Source organism: Cyclopterus lumpus, chromosome 20, assembly GCF_009769545.1.
Source record: "Cyclopterus lumpus isolate fCycLum1 chromosome 20, fCycLum1.pri, whole genome shotgun sequence".
NCBI lineage: Eukaryota > Metazoa > Chordata > Actinopteri > Perciformes > Cyclopteridae > Cyclopterus > Cyclopterus lumpus.
This window is the reverse complement of record NC_046985.1, coordinates 16,473,733-16,497,070: the sequence shown is the minus strand read 5'-3', so window position 1 is coordinate 16,497,070 and position 23,338 is coordinate 16,473,733. Positions and strand designations below refer to the sequence as shown.

Genomic DNA, 23,338 nt, shown 5'->3' with positions numbered 1-23,338 from the left:
TTGGCCGATGTTTGCCGTCGATCTTTATTGATAAATGACACAATCATTCATTGTTATGATGCTTTAATGGAGCGGATTAATACAAAATATACACCTCACCACAGAGTTTTGCATGGGGATTTTGCATGTCATCTTAAATAGAACTGCCTGACACTGCTGCTCAGTCCTTTCTGCCATTTCAGTCTCGCTTTCCGTTTCCGCTTTCAGTTCAGCTCTATTCCCTTCTCTCCTCAACTTCCCAATCAAGTCTTGGGCAGGGGAGGAGGGAGCTGTGTGCTGGAGTTTTAATCTGCCACATGGGAGCTCAGAGTTGTAATCAATACCCTGTTTCCCATTCTGCCCTCAAACATAACCAATCTGTCTTACCGACTTCCACTGTTTCACACAAGTATTATACCTACTTACATAATGCATACCCGATCAATAATACAGGATTCACATAGGGTGTATTTAAATATGTATATGGAGGGTTTGCTATATTTAGCATAGTCTGGCGTTATGCAATTGAAACTCTCTTGGGTAGGGACTGTATGATATTTCCTAAGATCTTGCCCAGCTTCAGCCAAACCGTTTTTTCCTCAAAACAGGATTGTTTAATTTGGTTATTTGTACCAGTTCTGGGGGTAAGTGTGCTGTAACTGAGACAAAGTCAATACAGATGTTCCAATGTCCACACACAAATTAGGCAGGCTTTTTCCTTACATTTTGTTTGGCTGACTTTCTCTTTTCCCCTCTAATCCCTTTTAGCCATCAGCCAGTGATAGATCATCTGAAAATAGTCAAATGACCTTGAATAATGTCAGTAGTTGGTGTTTGTGTGTGTGTTTTTTTCTTTTTCTTTTCACTTTTATTCTTTGAGATTAATCCGCATTTTCATGTCGCTGCTCTGCCACTGCTATCGGAGCATTCTGTTGGGAATGTGGGAATTGCTAAGACATATGTTCTGTGATTTCAGTCTGTTCTTTTTTCATCCTTCTTTTTTTCCACTCATCCAAATCCGTTTTGCATGGCAGCTTTAGTTTAGATAAGAAACAGGCCTATCTTGGCACTCCCATTAGGCAGTGCTACTTAGACCCAATTAGGCTAATGATGGTAACTCATCTTACATAATATGCCCTCAAATTCAGCAGATTGTCAGGGCTGGCCCCCCTTCCCCCAGCAAACATCTCTGGCCAGTGATGATCATGGATGGAAATGTCAAGGACGCTCAGTGGCCTCGGCCTTGAGGGGGTGTACGCATGTGCTTGCGTCTTCTTTGCGTTGTCAGTCAGTCACTCCACAAATAGCCTGAAATAATCGGACTGTATGCAGACACCCATCGCATCTTGTTGTAGCTCATCAGGTCTGCCATCGAACATCCTCCCAGAGACATAGCAGGAGCTTTCCTCGCACTGCTTTAGAGAAATGCTGCTCATTTCCTCAGATTAATAGCTAAAGAAAAGTGCAATACAAAGACTGTCAATGAAACGTCCTCTAAATTGTTCTGTCTTGGAGGACATCCGGGACTAACAGCCACAGTGTATCATTGTGTAATGTGTTCATTGTGCTCCATGGAAAATCACAATTACCGGATGCTGCACTGCTATTCATGGATATCTGTCTCCATCTAGTGGGAAACGCTTTTCTTTTTAATCTTTTTTTAAAATCTGTTCTCAATGTTAGTGGTTATTTGCTTCTTATTATTGGGACAATATTTGTTGGCATTTATTGGATTGCTTTAATGTTTTAAAGTGCTCATAACTTTGCTTTGATTAGCTTACCACATCGCTTTGGCATATCTCTCAATTAGATACAAACCAAAGGAAATTAGAGGTTGGGTTGTGCTTGAAACAAAAGTTATTTGTGCGACACATAGTCTGACCATGTCTGAAGGCAGAAGTGTTTATAGCTGTTCCAAACGGCTATGCTCCAAGGCCGGTTGGACAGCCTGCTATAATCAATCAAATACAGGGATACAAGTAGACACTTTGGCTCAGTCTTTCATGGAAAGAATTCATAGTGTTGAACACAAAAAGGGCCAGAAGTAATTGTGTAAAGAATGGCAAAACCCAAGCTTGAAAAGGGAAGTTCAAACCCTTCTTACCTCTGCATACGTGGCCAATTGCTGTTTAATTTGCGCTTGCTTGTCAGATTGTAACAAAAACCCAGTTCTGACGTGGTAAAGGTGTTGAGGAGGGGGCTTCAGACACCATTCAACCATCCAACAGGCCCTTTGATTGAAGCATAACGACACCTTCATTTGTGCGTTTCCTCCCAGGTTCTGTGATGGCACCAGAGGTCCTCAGTCGCAGTTTAAGGATGTGTCCTACTGGAGGAGGAGAGGCCAGGACTTCACTGTGCTGCTGGACTATGCTGACCTCAGAGAGATCCATGGAGGAGGCCAGGGAGATTACGGCAGACTGGAGGGGTTTCAACAAGCAAGAGGCCAAGAGTTGTCTGACAAGGAGCGTCAGAGAGCAGCTCAGGAGAGGCAGCGCTGGGCAGCCCAGGCCCAGGCTCAGGTGCAGGCTCAGGCCCAGGTCCAGGCTCAGGCCCACTCTAGAGAGAGGGAAGCAGCTCTCCATCATTGGAGGATGGTGAATGAGAGGAAGTGCCAGAGCTTGGGGACAGATGAGTGGCGTCCAGCCGTAAACTTTGGCCGCCAGCTGTTACAGAGTGAGGGTGAGCGTTGGGCACAGGAGCAGCAGCGACTCCATGCCAGGACACCAGAGGGTATGGTAGTCCATCCCAGGGCCAAAGCCAAAACCCAGTCCCTGCCCAGGATGCTGCAGCCTGAAAGCCTGCAATATGTGGACATAGACTCGTCCGGTCTGGAACTGTTCAGACGGGCCAATGGCCACCCACTATCACACCACGACCTTTACAGGCCACCCCGCTGGCCGGAGAATGGCAGGCCGGCTAGCGCCAACCAACTCTCAATGACACCAAAGCCCCGCTTCACACGACCCCCCAGACCTCCCTCTTATGAGATGCACCAGCAGATCAGGGGAAGCTGTGAGATGCTGTCTGGTAGAGACTCCGTGATACTCCAGGCCAGGGACAGAACCCCACTTCCAATATCAAGGACAGGTGACCCTCAACTGGACTATTTTGCACAGGACTCTGGACCTCCAGGATACATCCCTCCCCCATCATATAAAAGAGCTCCTATAATGGGAGGTGGGCGCCGGGGATATGGTGAAATTGCTGTTGACTACAGGTACATTTTAAAAATAATTCCTTTCCCATAAATTAGCCATGCTTTTTAATTAAAAACTGAGCAGCTAGAACATTGCATCTGGGTCCTCCTTTGCTTTTTTGCACGCGTTTAAATTATGTAATTTAGCAGAAATGTTCCCATATGTATGGAAATGAGCCTCATTGCAAAAACAGTCAAGTTAACAAAGATCAGCACTGTTAGCCGCAAGCAGTTACAGTGAAATTGGAGTTACAGAATTGGAGCTATCGGAAGAGCGCTCCTAAGGGCTGAACTCGTTTATTTTTGGGATGCAGTGACATCTAATGTAGCGTAATAAAAAATGCATAAATAAACCTTCCATAGATGTCATTTTTGAAAATACATGAGAAAATAATGAATGAAGAATAAAGTTATATAAACAAATACAAAAATGGCTTAAGTGGCGCTCTGGCGAGCCCCTACTGATGAGACCTTTCGCTCAGGCTTACTCACCCCTCACAACTGGCACCTCATGCACATGGATAATTGCAATCAGATGCAAAAAAGGTCAAATTACATTCAGATGCAAAACTTTGTTGGCGTGTTTGCACTAAAATAACATTAGCACGATATCTTTTGTGAATTGGACCGTAAGGGGGCAGATAGCTGTTGCAGATGTTTCATAATTCATGGTGCTATCAGTGGCTGCAATCCATTCTTTATGAATTTTCCCGAGTGTATATGGTTGGACTTCTTCAAGAGGCTGTAATGCTCTGTAGTGTAAACACGAGACCAAAATATATATGTTCTTCATGTAAGAAATTGATATAGCTTGAAGAGTAAAAAGTACAGCAGATTGTCCACATATTTCAAGATTCTTTATAAAATGATGTGTTAGATTGTGTTTACATTCTTTAAAAAGGACAGTACAACTAAATACATTTAAATAATATTTTACTTGTAGGAACATTCATTCAGTGTTCATGACCACAGATGGTATAGCCCTTTATTCCTCTATGCGGTGTTGCACCTGTATTTCAGATGACGCTCAATAACAAAGCATAAGAAACTACCTACCATATTAGTTTTATTTTTAAGGCAGATTGTGATTGATCTCTCATGGGTTCTATGTTATGTAACAACAATAGAGAGGCTACGGTCTTCTCAAGATCCTTATTCTTTCTCTGGTTATATTCATTGATATTTAGAAATGGTTGTTCGGTGCAACAGAGGGCAAAGTAGTTTTTAACTCGCTAAACAGATGCTGGATTAGAGCACTATAATTTGTGTAGCATCCACTTGAATCCTTTTTGAAGAGTTCACTCTTCACATCTTTTATTCCTTTCCTTTGTTGAAATTATTTTTGCCAAGATAAAGTGCAACTGTGTTTTTACTTTTAGGTACAGAGGGGATGTGTACCAGCAGATACAAGTGGCTCCAGATGGATCTCACTGGTTCACCAGACATCCAGCTGGTTCCTGGCCTGATCCCCAGAGAGAAATGAGCATGAAGCAGCTTTACCCTGTGTACACTACCCAGGAGCGCCCTGGTGGAGGGATACAATACATCCCCTTTGATGACCCCCGTATCCGCCATATTTCCTCAACCCTGGTTGGCAACTTCCTGACGGACGCTGACAAGATCCGGCACATCCGTAATGAGCTTCCCAGTGTCACAGTGTCGGAGCCTGCATCCAGTGACAGTGCCTTTTTGCCCCCGCCATTGGGGCCTTTCATCGCTGCCAAACTGGCCGATGATGCTATCCAGACGTCTTCTAGCGGCTTCGACAATGACAATAACAGGTGGCACAGTGATTTGCACAAAGAGGCTGTTGATAACTTCCCAGCAACTGACCAAAACTGCAACAGATATCCCCAAAACAAACGTCCTCCTTCATCTCCCTCTTCAGCCTTCCAGGCCCCATTAACAAGAAGTTGTTCTCGTCAGGGATCCAGCTCAGATCATGTCTTTGCAGAAACCATCACCCAAGTGAAGAAAATTGTCCCAGATGCAGGGCCAGAGAACACTAAAAGAAGAGTGAGTGAGACCATCTTCTGCCTTGTGTCTGTCCCTGTTCACACACCAATACACATGAGCAAAGACTTAGCGGCAGATCAGAACAACAATGAGACAATACCAAGCCTGACTGTCCCCAACACAGATACTTTTGCTGTAGGCCTCAAAGAAAGCCCCAACGTGCGGAGCAAGTCGGTGAATGAGATGCCTATCAAACCCCAATACTCTCACTTTCACACCAGCAGCACATCCTCAATGAGCAACTACAAGAGGGCTCCTCTAAGGAAGGAGATAATAGATGCCTGGGCACTTCAAGCCAGGGAAGACAAAGAGTTGTGCTACGCTGGGTCCTGGCCCGGAAACCAATACCGTAACCAGGAAACCCAAACTGGCTCACCTTTGACAGTGGTGAAAAGTCCAGAACCCCAGAGTCCTCCTGGGGGACAAGAGCCAGTTCAGTATGTCTCAGACACAACCACAGATAGTGGTGTGGGGCGAGAAAGTAGCTCTTCTTATGGTTACCCCATGGCAGGCCAGAAAAACCTTCATCCCTCCAGCAACAGCGCATTTTCCCGTCTCAGCCTCAGCCCAACCCAACCGTCATCTCTCCAACACACACAACAAGACCCATCTGCCCCATCAAAGGCCTGGGATCAAGGAGAGCAGCCATCGTCCCCCAGGAAGAGCAACTCCAATCCCCTTGAGACTGCAGAGCAGGTGACCTTTGGTCAGTTTCTGTTAAAACCAGTGAACCGTCGACCCTGTGATGCTATTTGTGAACTGGAAACCATTAATAAGGAGATGGAAGACACAATCAGCAAAAGACCCAATGTGGGCCAGTGCATTGATGATCTAATTGGAGCAAATAAGAAATTAGACCGGTTTCAGTTAGGAGCACATTTCACTGCTGGTCCAGAACCAGGCAGGGAAGCAATCAGTCTTCCACCAATGCACATAGAAAAACCTAACAATTTAATAGTCAGATCTACATCCTTAGCTTCTACCGCTGATCTAGACTCCATGGACATTAAGAGTGCTTTGTCCAGACCACAGGCCAACAACATACCATCAACAGATGAATTAACCATTCTCTCCAAGCCAGGTCGCAGAGAGAGTTGCCTCCTGCCCTCACTAACTACACACAATGACCCAAACCGGCTCTATAGACAGGACATCCCAGTCCCTCAAGAGTCCTTGCTGAGGGATGTGGGATTAACGGTCTACACCGAGACTCCTGGTGGTCCTGGAGAACCAATGCAGCGCTCACTCTCAGTCCCATCTCCACTCGATCCCAAGGAGTTTAGTCATTCAGTACAGCTATCGTGGGAGAGCAGGACAGCACTTGTTAAAAATAGCGGTAGCCCCAAGCACAATTCATATAAAGAGCTTCAAGCTGAGGTAGAATCTGAGATAAAGCCTAAATCAGGCAATGTTCCACCATTCAGGGATGAGGTGAATTTAAGCATCTGTAGAACGAGGAGTGAAAACAGCAGATCACCTAAAAAAGAGAGTTCACCACATATCACCAGGCTGACCAGGGAGGTTTCTTTTATGTTAAAAGATGGTGATGGCAATGGGAGATATGCCATCTCTAAGCCTCTGACCTACAAGAATGACTCGACCATGGCAGATAAACACCTCGAGAACTTGCTTATTTGGGAGAAAGCCAACTCTTTGCCTGCAGATGACCTCAGCAATCTGTATGAGGTCAAATACGCAAAAGGTATCCCTGAAAATGAGTCCATCGAGCAGAGGGCTGCCAGAATCCTGGGTATAGCTGTTCCAGTGGAGTCTTTGGGTGTGGCTGACAACCAGGACGATATGGATACCTATGTAGTTGAGAAACTACACATTCAGGGTGAAGAAACACAGCAGTTGATAGGAGAGTGTGGGCTAGTCAACGCTGAGTCCCCGATTGTTCAGGAAGCAGAGACAGAGGAGGACAAGAGGACAGAATCAGGAGTAGACCACAAGGAAAGCGACAGACAAAAGCACAGCGGCAACCACAGTGATGGGGAAGACACTGAGATTCAGTCGTCCCTGGTAGTACTGGACCTGCCCGAGTTCCCGCCTCATATGCTTCCCCTATCCCTCCCCGTCACCCCTGAGGACAAGCTATCACTCAGTACGTGCAGTGTGGAGAGGAGGGGGCGAGGTGGAGCATGCAAACTAATCGAATCCTTGCAAGATAGGCTAACCTCTTCCGCTGCCGCATCTGTTACATCTCTGGGCAGATCAACCCCAGACAGAATGGCCCGTCTGAAAGAGTTGGACTCAGTGTCTCGAATAAGACGCCTCAGCCTCAAAGGTTCAGAGTCTGGAGGAGTGGTTGATTCTGAAGAGAGAGACAGTGACAGAGAGGAAAGTGAAGTTCAGGAAGTCACAAAGGAGGAAGTTGTGGAGCAACAAGAAGAAGAAAATGATAAAAAAACAGAGGAAGGAGGGAAGGGGGAGGAGAACCCAGATGAGCATGAGACTGCACATGAAACGCATGACAAGTTGGGAGATCGTACAGAAGATTGTAGACCTACAATACGTGAGGAAGAGCAAAGACGAGAAGAGGAGGCGGAATACATGAATGTTGACATTGCACTAAAAGCTGGAAATGAAAGGAGTAAAGAAGTAGATGTGGAATTAAAAACGGTAGAGTCCAACAGAGGAGTGGAGCTTAAAATTGTGGCGGATGACAAAGAAAAGCCTTTGGAGACAGTGAGAGATGGACAGAATACAGCAGAGGTCAGTAGAGGTGATGCAACTCAAAACACTGAGGGATTGAAATTGCCCAAACCAAAGCAGCGCACCAAGGTGCAGAAACCTCCTCTTCTTCCTAAACCTTGCAGTGTTCCCAAGAGAGAAATAACGCTTCCTCCCAGCTTTAGTACTGGGACCTGTGGCCCCTCGAATACGGAGGATGAGGAGATGCTCTCATTATCAGGTGGGTACGGAAGAATTAAGAGATTAACCATTTGTTCTTTTATTTTGCCTTCAAAGTGAAGCAGAATCATATAGTATAATGTATGGGTATTAGCTTTGTCAAAATGAGTGTACTACGGGTATAGTATTCTTTAGACGCAACATATATTGCATGTCTGGAGAGGGATCCCTCATCAGTTGCTCGACATGAGGTTGCCCCCATTTTAAAAGGGATAGTTCTATATTCCTGGACATTTCCAAATCTATCCCCTTTAACAATACATTTTTGATTTATTTCTGAATGTAGATTGATAAACTTGATATCAATCTCTTGTCCTGCTCATTAAGTGCTGAACCTGGTTCATGGTTTGTCTAAGTATATTCAAATTTAGAGGTGTTAGGAGATCTTTGGACAGAGCCAGACTAGCTCTTTCCCTGAGTGTTTATGCTAAGCTAGGCTAACCATGTGGGACTAATATCAATCATTTCATCTCATTCTCAAAAAGAAAGCCAATGAGCCTATTCCCCAAAATGTTGATCTATTCCTTTTTAAAGGTGTCCTAAAGTTAGCTTGCATTCAGTGTTTGGGGGCTTTTACATCAGTGACCCGGGCCCAGATCCAAGCCCACTTGACCCAAAATTTGGTTTGAGCAGTGTGTACTTTACTAACTGTGGGTGGGTCTACTTGGAAAAAGTCACCCAAAAATGTTGTTTGAGTGTACTCGGATACGGTGCACATCAGGTGTGAAAACCAAGTGTACGGAAGTAGACTGAAGGCCAGTCGCAGTCAGCGAGTAGTTGAGTAACAGCATGCCCCGATCTCGTCCTCTAAACTGCACGGCCATGGTAGATAAAGCCAGTATGGGCTTGGGATTGGGCAGCACTTTTCTACACTGTAGCGACAATATTAATGTCCCATAGATGATGGCATGTGCTCAGGTACGGAACATTGCAAACGTGAAAGATGAGCTGCGTGGGGCAATTGAGTGCAGTCTTTGAACTGCCCAGGGTACCTTTAATTTCCACCTGTTTAAGGGCCAATAATATCGTTCTGCCTTGTTTTGATTGTGTTGTCTCATCTTTTCTTTCTTCTCTTTTCTAATCAGACTCCTACGACCCCAGTCAAGTCGAGAGAGTGTAACCTCTGACACTGCCTTCACCAGTGTGGAAATCTGTCTTGCTCAAGTTAACTGCTTTTTCCAACAACAAAGGCTTTCATCTCACCTCACAGCTCAGTCAGCCGCGACCCCTCCAATACTGTTACGCATTACTTCTCACATAACTGACTGTCCTGGTGCTGTGAGAGCATTTTTACAGCCAAATAAAAGGCACCGCTGGTGCCAATTCTCCAGGCCTTTTCAACCTCGGCGTCCTCGTCCTTCCATTCTCTCCAAAGGTTTATTTGCTCAAGCAAGTTGACTTCCTCCTTTTGAAATGGTCTCACGTATTTTGCTTTTGGAAAAATGCATGTCATTATTCCTGTCTGCACTTGGGCTCCTTCTCAAGCTTGGGTGTTGAAAAATGAATGTAAAATTGCTTCTGCTCAATAAACAAAAGAAATGTAACAGGACAAAAACAAAAAAAAAAACATAAGGCAACAGTATTGCATTACAATCAGTATTAACCTACACCAAATGTAAATAAGAAAGAGTTATACGATTTTATTAAGAATATAAAAATCCATTTAAGTCATTTAATTGCTGAAGAAATGTATATTTTCTTATCTATGTTAAGAAAAGACTAGATTTTTGGAAGTTTAGTCTTTGGGTGTATTACCAATAATGAAACCCCCTGTTCTTTATTCTTATACGTGTGTGATAGAGAATGTACTCTAAGAGCATTGCAATGAGAAATACTGTGGTCCTCGAATAGTTTCACATAAGAGCAATATAGTCGTTGTGTACAGGACATTTGTGACATGATTTGAGTAGCAAGGAGCTGATCTCATTTAAACGTACAAGTGTTAGGTTAGCACTGCTGAGATTATTGGCTTTGTTACCAGTGAGCATCTGATAATCTCTGCAAATACTCAGATATTACACTCATCCTGTTCTTCGGCACCGCCAGTCTCCACATCAGCAGTCGACGTTGTGCATCTGATTTAAGTGTTTATTTCGGTTCGTCCTCATACTGTCGAAGAAGAAAATCTATATTTTGTGGCATTAGCAGAAGTCTATATTTAACCTTGGAGTTTTCCTTTGTTCACAGTGATTTCAGAAGTGCTTTTTTTTTGTGCAGAAAATGATAGATGAAGCTATATTGATTGCCTTGTACACACTGTTTCTGTGGAGAACTTCATTTGTATGTATCACATCCCGTGTTGTCTGTTTACGAATCCTAATTTAAACTGGACATCAGTGATTCATTTTACTTTGAAGAAAACGTTTGGCGTTGTTTTGGCAATAATAATAATAGTATTTCATCCGAAGAAACTTAATATCGATGCTGTACAGGATATTACTGTTGGAATACTAATCACAGTATCTGAACATGTTCAATACTTTAATGTTGACATATCAGTGCTTTTGTGTGTTGTGGGCATAACTGGCAATTGGTTTACACTCACTTCACTTCCGGGGTAGCAATACAAGAAATATTAAAAAAATACCAAACCAAACTTTATGCTATGCATTGGACATCTACATTTACTGGGTGTAATACCAAAATTCAAAGCTGAACATTCTGCAACTTCTGGTTCTGTTTGTTTGACCCCGTCACTCTTTGATCCAGTATTTGATGTTGGACGTGTTGGATCTGGTTGTAGACGTGCATAGAAATAGCTCTGACTGGAGTTCATCAGTGGATGCTCAGTGCGAGGTTTCACGTTTGTCCTGTTGCCCACCCGGGCCCTGTACCTCTGTGTTCCAGGTAATGTGTTATTATGACCGTTCTCGTAGGTCTTTTTGTACTGCAAGTTCTTTGTAACATGATATAGACTATAGGTGCACATCTTGCTTTGATATTTTCTATTTTCATACAGAAGTATGTACAGCTTCTTTTGTATGAGCGCAGCATTTATTCTTTTCATTTCCTTTTTTTTGGTGCATGAAATGCAAATAGAAGTCAAATGCTTATGAAGTCACAGAGAGAACGCGTATTTGCATATAATTGCATTTGGTACTATATAGTCTATCCAATAAATAACTGTTATATTTCATATATATTTTATTTTTTAAAATAATTATGCGACATATTTAAAAACAAGGTATTTTTAGATTATTGTGAAAAGGGAACTGTTTTTGAAGGCACACTATTTGTCTATATTTGAAATGATCATCTACGATGATCAGAAATAGAGACGTGTGTGCTATTGTACAGTACTGCAGACTATTCATGAATAAAAGTCTTTGCATGAAATATTTCGTCTCTGATTTGTTACATTAATACATTTACATTATTTTATGCATATATATATATATATATATATATATATGTGCTATAAGTTGTTTCATTAGTTATAGTATTGTAAACTAGTTTATTATAATCATAAAACTCAACTTTTTAATTTAGCTTATTAAATTACTAAATTGAAACATCTATATATAGGAATTATAGAAAATATAGAGTTATAGAAAACTAGCTTGCTGCCCCCTTTTCAAAGGGAAGCAAAAACACCAGTCGAGGCTTCTCTCAAAATGAACGGAAATCACACATTCGTTTGTATTAGTTTTTTTTTTTTTTTAATGGGAATTATATATTTGGATAAGAATACTGGTAAAGTCACTGAGACATATCTGGGGAAAATGTCTTTAAATATCTAAAAGAATATAAACATGATTTTGGCTATATGTAACAGATAGGGCATGGAAGAAGTCCACTCAGATGTTCTCTTTTCCAGTGTTTAGTTGCTGCAGAAGACAATAAAGCATCAGATTGTCCTCACTTTTCTCTCAGCAACATCAAAGCGTTGTCTCGAAGACAGGACTACATTAAATCTAAATAACAATTATCAAAAACATGAATCATGACATACAAGGGGAAAACAGCGACCTCAAGTGGACAAAATAAATAACTGCGTGAGTTAGTGACTCAGCGAAAATTATAACATTAAAACAAAGGAAAAACACATACCTGCAGAAGACAATAAAGCATCAGATTGTACTCTCTTTTCCTAAACAAGGAAAACAGAATGTATACGAATCACATTTAAAATTCTTCTCCTCACAAAGGAACTGCTCCAAGATGACCCTCTCTGCCACGGCCTGCGACGCTTCCGTGCTGCAGACACCTCATCGCGGCGTCCCGCAGCCGTTGCGCGTATGCGAAAGGCGGTCGTCGGGCCCCAGCGTAGCCTCGCAGAACCTCCGCCGGTGATCCTCCGGGGTCAGACCCAGCCGATCTGTGACCGCCTTGCGCACGTCAGTGTAACAGTGCCGGGCTGCCGGGGCCAGCCCCAGGGCCGCTGTCTGTGCCTCCCCGGCGAGCAGGGGCAGGAGGCGGACCACCCAATCCGCCGCTGGCCAGCCGCATGCCTCCGCCACCGCCTCGAATGTCTCCAAAAACGACTGGACATCGTCCGCTGCTGTCATCTTATGCAGGGCCACCCCCGTAAAGGGTGAAGGGTCATCGCCACAGCTGTCCCAGAGGCGAGCTGTTTCATGGCGTGAGTCTGCCTCTCTGCCTGGGCCAGGAGCGCCCCCAGGATCTGCTAGTTCACCTCTGCCTGGTCCCGCTGCATCGCTGCGACTCCCGCAAGCATCTGACCCAGCGCAATAGCTTGCTGGGTCGGCAGATCTGGGTGCATTTCTACGCTTTCCATGGGCTCCAGTGTAACACGTTCTAGGCTGTCACATGCAGGTTTCTCCCCCCCAGCACCAAAGGATGAGCATACAAACGGATATGTTTAGTAATATTCTTTATTGTCCAGACTGTGTCTCTGCTCGCCTCTCTCGTGCCTGCAACTGTATGCTCCATATATAGGGCAGAGTAACTCAGGCCTTGATTCCCTGCAGCTGAGGCCAATTAGGCCTATTCCCGGCACCTGTTCCCTGAACCACTCCCCCACACCCCTCTGGAGCTGAACCTAACCACGCCCCAGCGACCACAGTCTCTTAAGTCCCTCCAGTTGATCCAGAATGCTGCAGCTAGTGTACTCACAAAAACTAAGAAAAGAGATCACATTACTCCTGTATTAGCTGCTCTGCACTGGCTCCCCGTAAAATCAAGAATCACATTTAAAATTCTTCTCACCTACAAAGCCTTAATTGGTGATGCACCATCATATATTAAGGAGCTTGTAGTACCATATTGCCCCACTAGACTAATAAATCCTTTATTAGTCCCTCAGTGGGGAAATTACAGGATTTCGGCAGCATTGCTCACAGTAATAAGTAAAAAACAAATAGTATAATAACAGTAAACAGAAATAAGATAAAAAGAGTAAAAACAAGAAGAATATTATATATACAGACGGAGTAGAAATAGAATGAAGTGAATAAAGTGTATAAAATAAAAAAATTAAAAAGTACATAAACGTATTAGTATTGCACCAGTGGGTGGGCTAAAGTGCTGTTCAGTGCGAAGTCCAAAGTGTTCGAAGTGTTTGTGGCCTACTGGGAGCTCGGCTCAGCTTGTTGTGCAGCCTGACAGCAGCGGGGAGAAAGGACCTGCGGTACCTCACTCTCAGACACCGGGGATGAATCAGCCGGTGGCTGAAGGAGCTGTGCAGCGCTGCCAGAGTGCCCTGCATGGGGTGGGAGGGGTGGTCCATCAGGGACGATAGCTTGGCCATCATCCTCCTGTCCCCCACCACCTCCACAGTATCCAGAGGACACCACAGCACACTGCTGGCCTTCCCCACCAGTTTGTCCAGTCTCCTCCTGTCAGCTGCTGTGATGCCGCTGCACCAGAAGACCACTCACTAAAAGATGGCTGATGCCACCACCGAGTCGAAGAAGGTCTTCAGGAGTGCTCCCTGCACCCCAAAGGACCTCAGTCTCCTCAGCAGAAAGTCTGCTCTGTCCCTTCTTGTAGAGTGCATGAGCGTGGTCAGACGAGTCCAGTTTATTGTTCAAGTGAACACCCAGGTACTTATAAGACTTCACAATCTCAATGTCCAGTCCCTGGATGCTCACTGGTGTTGGAGGAGAGCGTTTACCCCGGCGGAAGTCCACCACCAGCTCCTTGGTCTTGCTGGAGTTGATCTGGAGGCGGTTCCGCTGGCACCATCCTAAGAAGTCCTGTCATCATCGGCCGAGATGAGGCCGACGATCGCAGAGTCGTCAGAGAACTTTTGCAGGTGGCAGTTGGCAGAGTTGTGTTTGAAGTCCGATGTGTAGATGGAGAAGAGGAATGGAGCCAGAACGGTTCCCTGTGGAGCCCCTGTGCTGCAGGACACCCGATCTGACTCACACTCCCGTATCCGCACATACTGTGGACGGTTGGTGAGGTAGTCCAGGATCCATGCAGTGAGGTGGTGTTCCACCCCAGTCTGCTCCAGCTTGTCCCTCAGGAGCAAAGGCTGAATGGTGTTGAAGGCACTGGAGAAGTCGTAGAACATGACTCTCACAGTGCTTCCAGCCTTTTCCAGGTGAGAGAGGCATCTCTGCAGCAGGAAGATGACGGCGTCATCCACCCCGATGCCAGATTGGTAGGCAAACTGAATGTGGGTCCAGGGATGAGCTCACCAGGGGGCGGAGATGGACAAGGACCAGCCTCTCCAGGGTCTTCATCAGGTGGGATGTCAACGCCACCGGCCTATAGCTGTTGAGGTCCTTGGGCCGCGGGGTCTTTGGTACCGGTACCACGCAGGATGTCTTCCATAGCTGTGGTACTTTCCCCAGCCTCAAGCTCAAGTTAAAGATGTGCTCCGCTATCCCGCACAGTTGGTCTGCGCAGGATTTGAGGAGCCTTGAGCTGATGCCATCTGGATCCGTGGCCTTCCTCACCTTGATCCTCCTCAGTTCCTTCCTCACCTGGTGACGGGACACGCTGGGGGGTGTGGTGCTGTGAGGTGTTGGAGTGGGGTGGGTTGCCGGTCGTAGAGTGCTGAGTATGAGAGGTGTGAAGGGGGGCCGAGTGCTGTAGAAAGGGGGGAGGTGCAGGGGGAGGGGGGTAATCCACAGGGGGTGCAGATGATGGGGGCTGCAGCAGCAGCAGCAGCAGGGAGGTCTGGGTGGGGGGAGGGGTGGATGGCTGGTCAAATCTGTTTAAAAATGAGTTCAGATCATTCACCCACTTATGGTCCCCCTCAGGCTGTTGGTTGAGCCCCTTGAACCCAGAAATCGCCTTGAGGCCCTTCCAGACCCCGATGGTGTTGTTCTGCTGCAGCTGGTCCTCCATCCTGGTCCTGTAGACATCTTTACCCTCCCTGATCTTCATCCTCAGCTCCCTCTGCACAGTCCTCAGCTCCTCCTTGTTGCCAGATCTAAAGACCCTCTTCTTCTCCTTGAGGAGGGCCTTTATCTCCGGAGAGATCCAGGGTTTGCCATTTGAGAAGCACCGTACAGTCCTGGTGGGTACGGTGTTCTCAACACAGAAGTTGATATAGTCTGTGATGCAGTCGGTGAGACCGTCAATGTCTTCCCCATGGGCATCAGTGAATACCTCCCACACAGTTGTCTCAAAACAGTCCTTCAGAGCCTCCTCGGCTCCATCGGTCCATTGTCTAACTGTGCGGGCTTCTGTGCAAGAGTGGTGTACACAGGCAGGAGGTGCACCAGGTTGTGGTCAGATCGGCCCAGGGGAGGGAGAGGTGATGATGAGTATGCCTCCTTGGTGTTGGCATAGAGGAGATCTAGTGTCTTATTGGCTCTGGTGTGGCATGTGATGTACTGGGTGAATGTGGGCAGAGTGGAGGATGGAGGGGCATGGTTAAAGTCCCCAGAGAGAAGGAGGAGGGCATTGGGGTGTTGTGTCAGCAGCCTGCTCGTCGCTGAGTGGATGACGTCACAGGCCGCTTCGGCGTCAGCAGAGGGGGGGATGTACGCAGCCACCATGATAACATGTGCGAATTCCCTTGGCAGATAGTGTGGCCTCATGCTAACAGCTAACAGCTCAATGTCAGTTGTGCAGGTCTGCTCTTTAACAGTGATGTGCCCAGAGTTACACCATCTATCATTAACAAACACTGCCAGTCCTCCTCCCTTCCTCTTACCGCTCTCCATTGTCCTGTCCGCCCGTATGATGCGGAACCCGTCCAGCGTAGCGTGCGTGTCCGGAATTAGCTCTGTTAGCCAAGTCTCCATGAACACCATGAGGCTACACTGCCGGTATTCGCTCTGATGGCGAGTTAGCGTTGCTAGCTCGTCCATCTTGTTGGGGAGAGACCTCAGGTTTCCCATGATGATGGAGGGTAGGACGGGTTTGTAACGTCTTCTCCTGGCGCAACGTTCCGCCCCCGCCCGGCATCCCCGTTTCTTCCTCCTCAACTCACGGGGAACATCGGGTCTCTCCACGGGTAGTAGCACCGCCGCGTCCCGGAATGCTAACAGCTGGTCCCTTGTGAAAACAACAACTGGACCATGGCTGCATGCTGGGTCCCCAAACACGGAGGTGAAAAGTTTGATTAGCAGCAGATAGAACATGACAAGCTTGACGTGTCTAGCTGCCATAATGTGGTGGGTGATGTGTTCTTTCCACACCTCGAAGGTGGCATTTTTTATGTATATGGTAAAATACCGGCATCTGAGTTGCCAGAGCTTTACCGTAAAAAATAAAGTGACACCGTAAAATACATTACGGTATGTTTTTGTAAAAACAGCAGTTCTACTGTAAACCTAATTAAAGTATTTGTCAGTGAAAAATACAGTATAACTGTATAATATATTACGGTACTTTATTGAAAAGTTAACGGTGAATTACCGGCAGCTGGGTTGCCAGAGCGTTACCGTATAAAATAAAGTGACACCGTATATTACATTACGGTAGTTTTTTGCAACCGTAAAATTCACAATTTCAACTGTTTTTGTTTATGGTAAATTACGATTAAAAAAACGGATATATCATAAACCTGTTTACGGTTATTTGCTTTAGAAATAACAGCTATGTTATAAACATGTTTACAGTACATTTAAAAAAAAAAAAAGCATTCTACTGTAAACCCATGAATAAACATGAAAAGATTAGCCACTTGCCCCGAGTTGATCAAGAGCAATGAGTCGCTGTGTCCAGACTTGACTGAAGAGGGCAGGGCACCCAACATGGTATAGAGTCTCACACGGACAGAAAGTTCAGGAAGTTCTGCTTGAAGACTCGTATGTCGACCATCAGGTGATCCTCTCTGCCGCCAAAAAACGAAGCAAAGGCAAAGTTTGATTGATGCAGTGCTTGAGCATGATGCCTAAATAGATGAACATACACTGCCTTCTGGTGTTAAACTGAGCTCCAATGATAAAGTCACCTTTATAGTTATTCAAAATTAATAAGTCAGGTTGAATGTTAAATAAGGACACATTTTAGCATAACAGCATTATCAAAATGTGTTAAATGTAGATTACAGTAGTCTGTGTTGTGGATTTGAAAAACTGAAATACTCAGTGTATAATAGCCAATATATCTGCCTCCGCCATTCAGTTTGATTTTTGTTAATGAGGAGACCCAGTCCGATGGCAAACAATGCCCTCCTTCATTTACCATTAAATTAATAGTACGGACCACCAGTGTGCAAAGACACAGTTTCAAACCTACGCTCCTGTAGGTACATGCTGTACAACATCAGGAGAATACGACCTCTTCTCACTCAGAAGGCGGCACAGGTTCTGGTCCAGGCTCTGGTCACCTCACAGCTAGACTACTGTAACTCCCTCCTGGCAGGTCTACCTGCTAATGCCATTCGACCGCTACAGCTCATCCAGACTGCGCCGCTCGACTGGTCTTCAACCTCCCGAAATTTAACCACACTACTCCGCGACCTTCACTGGTTACCGGTGGCCGCCCGCATCCGCTTCAAAACATTGGTACTTGCGTACCGTGCTGCGAACAGATCGGGTCCAGTCTACATCCAGGACATGGTCTAACCTCACACTCAGGACATGGTCAAACCGTACACCCAGGACATGGTCAAACCGTACACCCCAGCTCGTTCACTTCGCTCGGCTTCTGCCAATCGGCTTGTAGCGCCATCACTACGAGCTAAACACTCAACAAAGTCACAACTGTTTGCTGTGCTGGCTCCTCATTGGTGTAACGAGCTCCCCATTGACATCAGGACAGCAGAAAGTCTCTACATCTTCCGTCGCAAACTAAAAACGCATCTTTTCGACTATACCTTGAATAGGGAAGGTAGTGCCGTAGTAGCACTTTGGTATCACTTAAATGGCTCTTACTGAATGTGAGAGTGAATGGTTGTATGTCCCTACATGTGCCCTCGATGGACTGGCGGCCTGTCCAGGGTGTCCCCTGCCTTCGCCCTATGTCAGCTGGGATAGGCTCCAGCGCCCCCGCGACCCTAATGAGGATAAGCGGTATTGAAAATGGATGGATGGCTCTTACTGATAGCACTTTGTAGTTTAACTTTATTGAAGAAATTGTACTTGCTTGATTCTTGTTGTTCTGAGTTTGGACTCATGGTTTAATGCACTTATTGTAAGTCGCTTTGGATAAAAGCGCCAGCTCAATGTAATGTAAAAGGTGGATTTTGGGAAAGATAGTACACATGAGGATATGCCCTAGAATTAATTAAATGTTACTGCTATACGTGGAACGAAATTTAAGGGGGATATCAGTTCAAACCTTCTATCTTCTATATTTGCATGAGCAGTTGGCTCGGGCCATGGACCCGAGGATGATCCATTGAGTGAAGTTTGAGTTGTGCTTGCACCCATCATTTTCTACACTGAACTATACCACCGCTTACCTAAATTTAGCCTTGACAAGACTGGTGTCTGAGTCATTGGGTCCAGACTGAAGACAGGTAGGACAGAATCTCAAGCAGACATGGCATGATGTTCAGGAAACTGGAACTTAAGGCAGGTGTTGTCATCATTACTGCTTGAAGATTCACAAGTCTAACGGTTGTCCACTGTGGGCTGACATGATTCTCTCTACAGCCAGAAAAAAGACAAAATAGAGAAGATTAACAGTAACAACAATAATATAATTTTAAATATCACTTACACTGTTACAAAGTGGTTCTAACAATAAAATAATAATAAATGTACAAAATGTTGAAAAAAAGAGTAGAATAAAATATTTTCATAAAAATGCCAGTCAATAGTATAGTCCATCAAAAATGTAAAATACATAATAAAATTAGCCATATGTTAAGTCAAAGTTATGTAACATGCATACACTGTTTGAACATGAAATGGATAGAGTGCTTACAAAAATAGATGAGCCTAAAGCTTTCTGTTGTTAAATTAACACACACACACACACACTGAACTTTACTACAACTTACCACTGTTTATCCCTGACAAAACTTGTATCCATTCATGGGTTAGAAGAACAACAAAGAAGGTGATGAGGTCCATGTGAAGGTCCATGCTGGAAGTCGTAATCACACCTAAAAAGAAAGAGTAAGGGAATAAAGGACGAGGGGAGGACATGCATCCTCTTCGGTAATAAACAAAATCATCTCAATTATCAACTTTTACTCTTTTCAATGCAAAAGTTGTAAATGAAAATAAAAAGGCTAAATTCACACTCACATGCCACATGTTATCGTAGCGGCCAAGGTTTGATTTCCGGTGGTCCCTTTGCTGCAGATCATCCCCTCTCGCTCCACTGTGGTGCTTCTCTCTCTCCAACACGAATAAAATAAAATAAACATCTTTAAAAACAAAAACTGCTTGCTTTTGGCATTTAAATGGATTAGAATCTCACCTTTTTCCTGGGTGTCATTAAGGTCAGAAAGTTGTTCCCATCCAAGTCCACGAACCAAGTTGGATTACAATGTCTGAAAGGTGACAGGAGCAAATTAATTACATTTTACAAGATAAAAGTAAGTATTCTTAATTATCTCTACATCAATTTAAACATTGACTCTCATTTACATCCACTCACTGGACAGCTCACGGTGTCCTTCCACACGAAGCTCCTTCTCATGAGCTGTTAGCTGTTTTGTGTCTTCACACTGGCGTTCATATAACTCCTGAGAGCAGTTGTAAGAGGTCACGTGAATAGCAGTCCGGACAGCCAAGTTAACAGACAGCAGACATGTCTGAACATGTCCGGACAGACACGCAACAGACATGTCTGCTGTCTGTTAACGTGACTCTCCGGACTGCTGTCCACGTGACCGCTCCGGTATAAATGAGCTTTAAAGCTCCATATCTAACGTTACACATGTCTGCTTGGGACCGGCTTCAAAGCACTTCAATAAAAACGTGGTTATTAGATGAAGTTTGTAGCACCCCTCGGTGTCCACAGTAACGTTAATTAACCTAACCTATAACGCTAGCTTTAACTAAACATTGCCTTAGCTAACCTGTGGTAAAGTAAGCTAATGTTCCACACAGAAACATATAACCTCCGTTAAATCAACGATGTTAAAGAAACGTGAACACACTCAATTATTAGACAGCTAGCGTAACGGTGGCCTGACCTGGACAGCAAAAGCTATGATTGGCCTGATCTGGACTAAACCGACGTGACGCTGTTTCCGATCTTTTTCCCGGCATTTTTCTTCGGCGATCGCGATTAAAGTGTAAGTGGAATTATTTTATACATATCAAAGAATCTACTTGTCAAATTTCATTAAGATATATGGACGTTTACATGTCTAAATAATACAGGAAAGTTACTTTGATAAGAGAAAGCAGTAAGAACACTCGGGCGACGATCTTTACTCTTAAAAAGTATTTCTGTATTTTCATCGTACTGCTAATATGAGCTAGCGTATGAATCCATTTTGTCGCTAGCTTTACACTAGCCAATGAAAATATGCCATCATGTGTGACGTAGACTGTTGTCGAGGGGAGGGAGGGGGCTGGCAGAAATGTTTGACGGATGAAAAAATAAATAAAAATGTTGCGTCAGCATCAAGTATATTCATGCAAAATGATCTTACTATTAAATTGTGCAAATAATGTTGGTGTGTGTGTGTTTGAGAGACTGTTTGTACATTTGTTGAAAGTCAGCAGTGGCTCTTAGAAATGTTGTCTGTGTAGATACACCTCCAATATAATACAGTGCTAGGTTATATATAAAGTTCATAAAATGTAATATTGTTAAGTAAATTTCTCTCTTGTGTGGATCATGTTCCTGCCTGAAAAGACAGAGTGAAGGAAGAAAAAAGAGGAAGCAGAAAAGAAAGATAGGAAGGAGAAAATAAGCAGAAAAGAGTAGAAAGAAGCAGAAAAGAAAGATAGGAAAGAGAAAAGAAGCAGAAAAGCAAAAAAAAGACAGCAACAAGAAGAAAAGAAAGCAACAAGGAGAAAAGAAGCAGAAAAGAGTAGAAATAAGCAGAAAAAAAAGTTAGGAAGAAGCAGAAAAGCAACAAGAAGAAAAGAAAGCAACAAGGAGAAAAGAAGCAGAAAAGAGTAGAAAGAAGCAGAAAAGAAAGATAGGAAGAAGCAGAAAAGCAAAAAGACAGCAACAAGAAGAAAAGAAAGCAACAAGGAGAAAGGAAGCAGAAAAGCAAAAAAAGACAGCAACAAGAAAGCAACAAGGAGAGGTTGAGGTTTAAAGAGTCCTTTATTCCACTATCGCAAGAACAGCCAAAACACTCTACAGCAGGCCTGGCCAACCCGCGGCTCGCGAGCCTCATGCGGCTCTTTAACTAGTTTTATGCGGCTCTTCAGGAGCTGTCACATGACATGCGTCAAAAATGCTTGGCTGGCGCTGTCATTCACTCCCCCTACAGCTAGATGGCACACTGACCATGTAAACCTGTTTGAGTGACGTCAAACGAGCGACGAGAGAATCTTTGGTGTGACATCATTTGTGTTGTAAACAATTTCCGTCAAGTTACCTCTTGAAATGGCAGGGAAAAAAAGCACAGCCAAACGAAAATATGAAGAAGAACACAGGACGTTTTTGCCAGAGTGGGAGAGTTTATATTTTTTTGTTAAACGTAATGGCAAGCCGATCTGCCTTATATGTCACGCAGCATTAGCACATTTCAAAGCTTCAAATCTTCAGCGTCACTTCAGCTCACTCCACCCTAACATCGAACAGGAATTTCCAAAAGGGACTGAACTTCGCAAGAACAAGTTGGTCGCTTTGAAAAGCCAGGCAGAAAAGCAGGTGCAGTCTTTCCAAAAATTTACGAAACACTCGGAGACCGTAACGCTTGCATCATATCAGCTGGCTTGGAACATAGCACGGGCTAAAAAGCCATACAACGAAGGGGACTTCATTAAAAAATGCCTCATTGACGCCTTTGAAATCTTGGCTCCTGGAGACGACAAACTAAAATGGAGCGTATCAGACGTTCAACTGTCCCGCCACAGTGTTGAACGCAGAATATCGGATATTAATACAGCTGTTGAATCACAGTTGCACTCTGACCTTCAAGCATGTGAGTATTTTAGTGTGGCATTGGATGAGAGTTGTGACATACAAGACAAGCCTCAGTTGGCAATATTTGCACGGTCTGTGTCAAATGAATGTATGATCAAAGAAGAACTCCTTGATATTGTGACATTAAAAGACAGAACCCGTGGCATAGATGTGAAAGAAGCAATGATGGCTGCGTTTGCAAAAGCAAATCTGCCCATACCGAAACTAACTGCAATAGCCACGGATGGAGCGCCAGCCATGATCGGATCCGTGAACGGGCTTGTGGGGCTGTGCAAAGCTGATCAAACATTTCCCGACTTTTGGAATTTCCACTGCATCATCCACAGGGAGCAACTCGTGTCTAAATCATTGAATTTAAACAACGTCATGAAGCCTGTGATGGAAATCGTCAACTACATCCGCACACATGCGCTTAACCACAGGCAATTCAGGAATCTCATCGCTGAGCTGGACCAAGGGCTTCCAGGTGACCTGCAGCTGCACTGCACTGTGAGGTGGCTGTCAAAAAGCAAGGTATTCTCTCGCTTCTTTGAGCTTTTGGATGCTGTGAAACTGTTCATGGAAGAGAAGGACAAGGACTATCCCGAGCTCTCAGACCTCGAGTGGATTATGGATCTGGCATTTTCAGTCGACATGCTGTGTCACTTGGACAGACTGAACCTGACCCTGCAGGGTAAGTTAAAAATGCTGCCTGACCTGGTGCAAAGTGTGTTTGCGTTTGTCAATAAACTAAAGCTGTTCGAGGCGCATATTCAAAAGGGAGATTTAACACATTTTCATACTCTGCTAAAAGCCAGTGAGCAAGTCACCAGCGCCACCCTGAAAAAGAAAAGAGACAGATATGCAACA

General features: G+C 44.6%; 1 long non-coding RNA gene across 1 annotated transcript; it reads right to left on the bottom strand.

Annotated features, from left to right (window-relative positions):
* Window positions 1-17,193: 17,193 nt before the first annotated feature.
* On the bottom strand, window positions 17,194-20,108 carry LOC117749737. Its single transcript, XR_004611733.1, has 5 exons — window positions 20,030-20,108; window positions 19,675-19,922; window positions 19,425-19,529; window positions 18,882-19,068; window positions 17,194-17,306 (listed from the first exon to the last, which is right to left on the bottom strand). It is a non-coding gene; the product is annotated as an uncharacterized LOC117749737 (long non-coding RNA).
* Window positions 20,109-23,338: the final 3,230 nt, after the last annotated feature.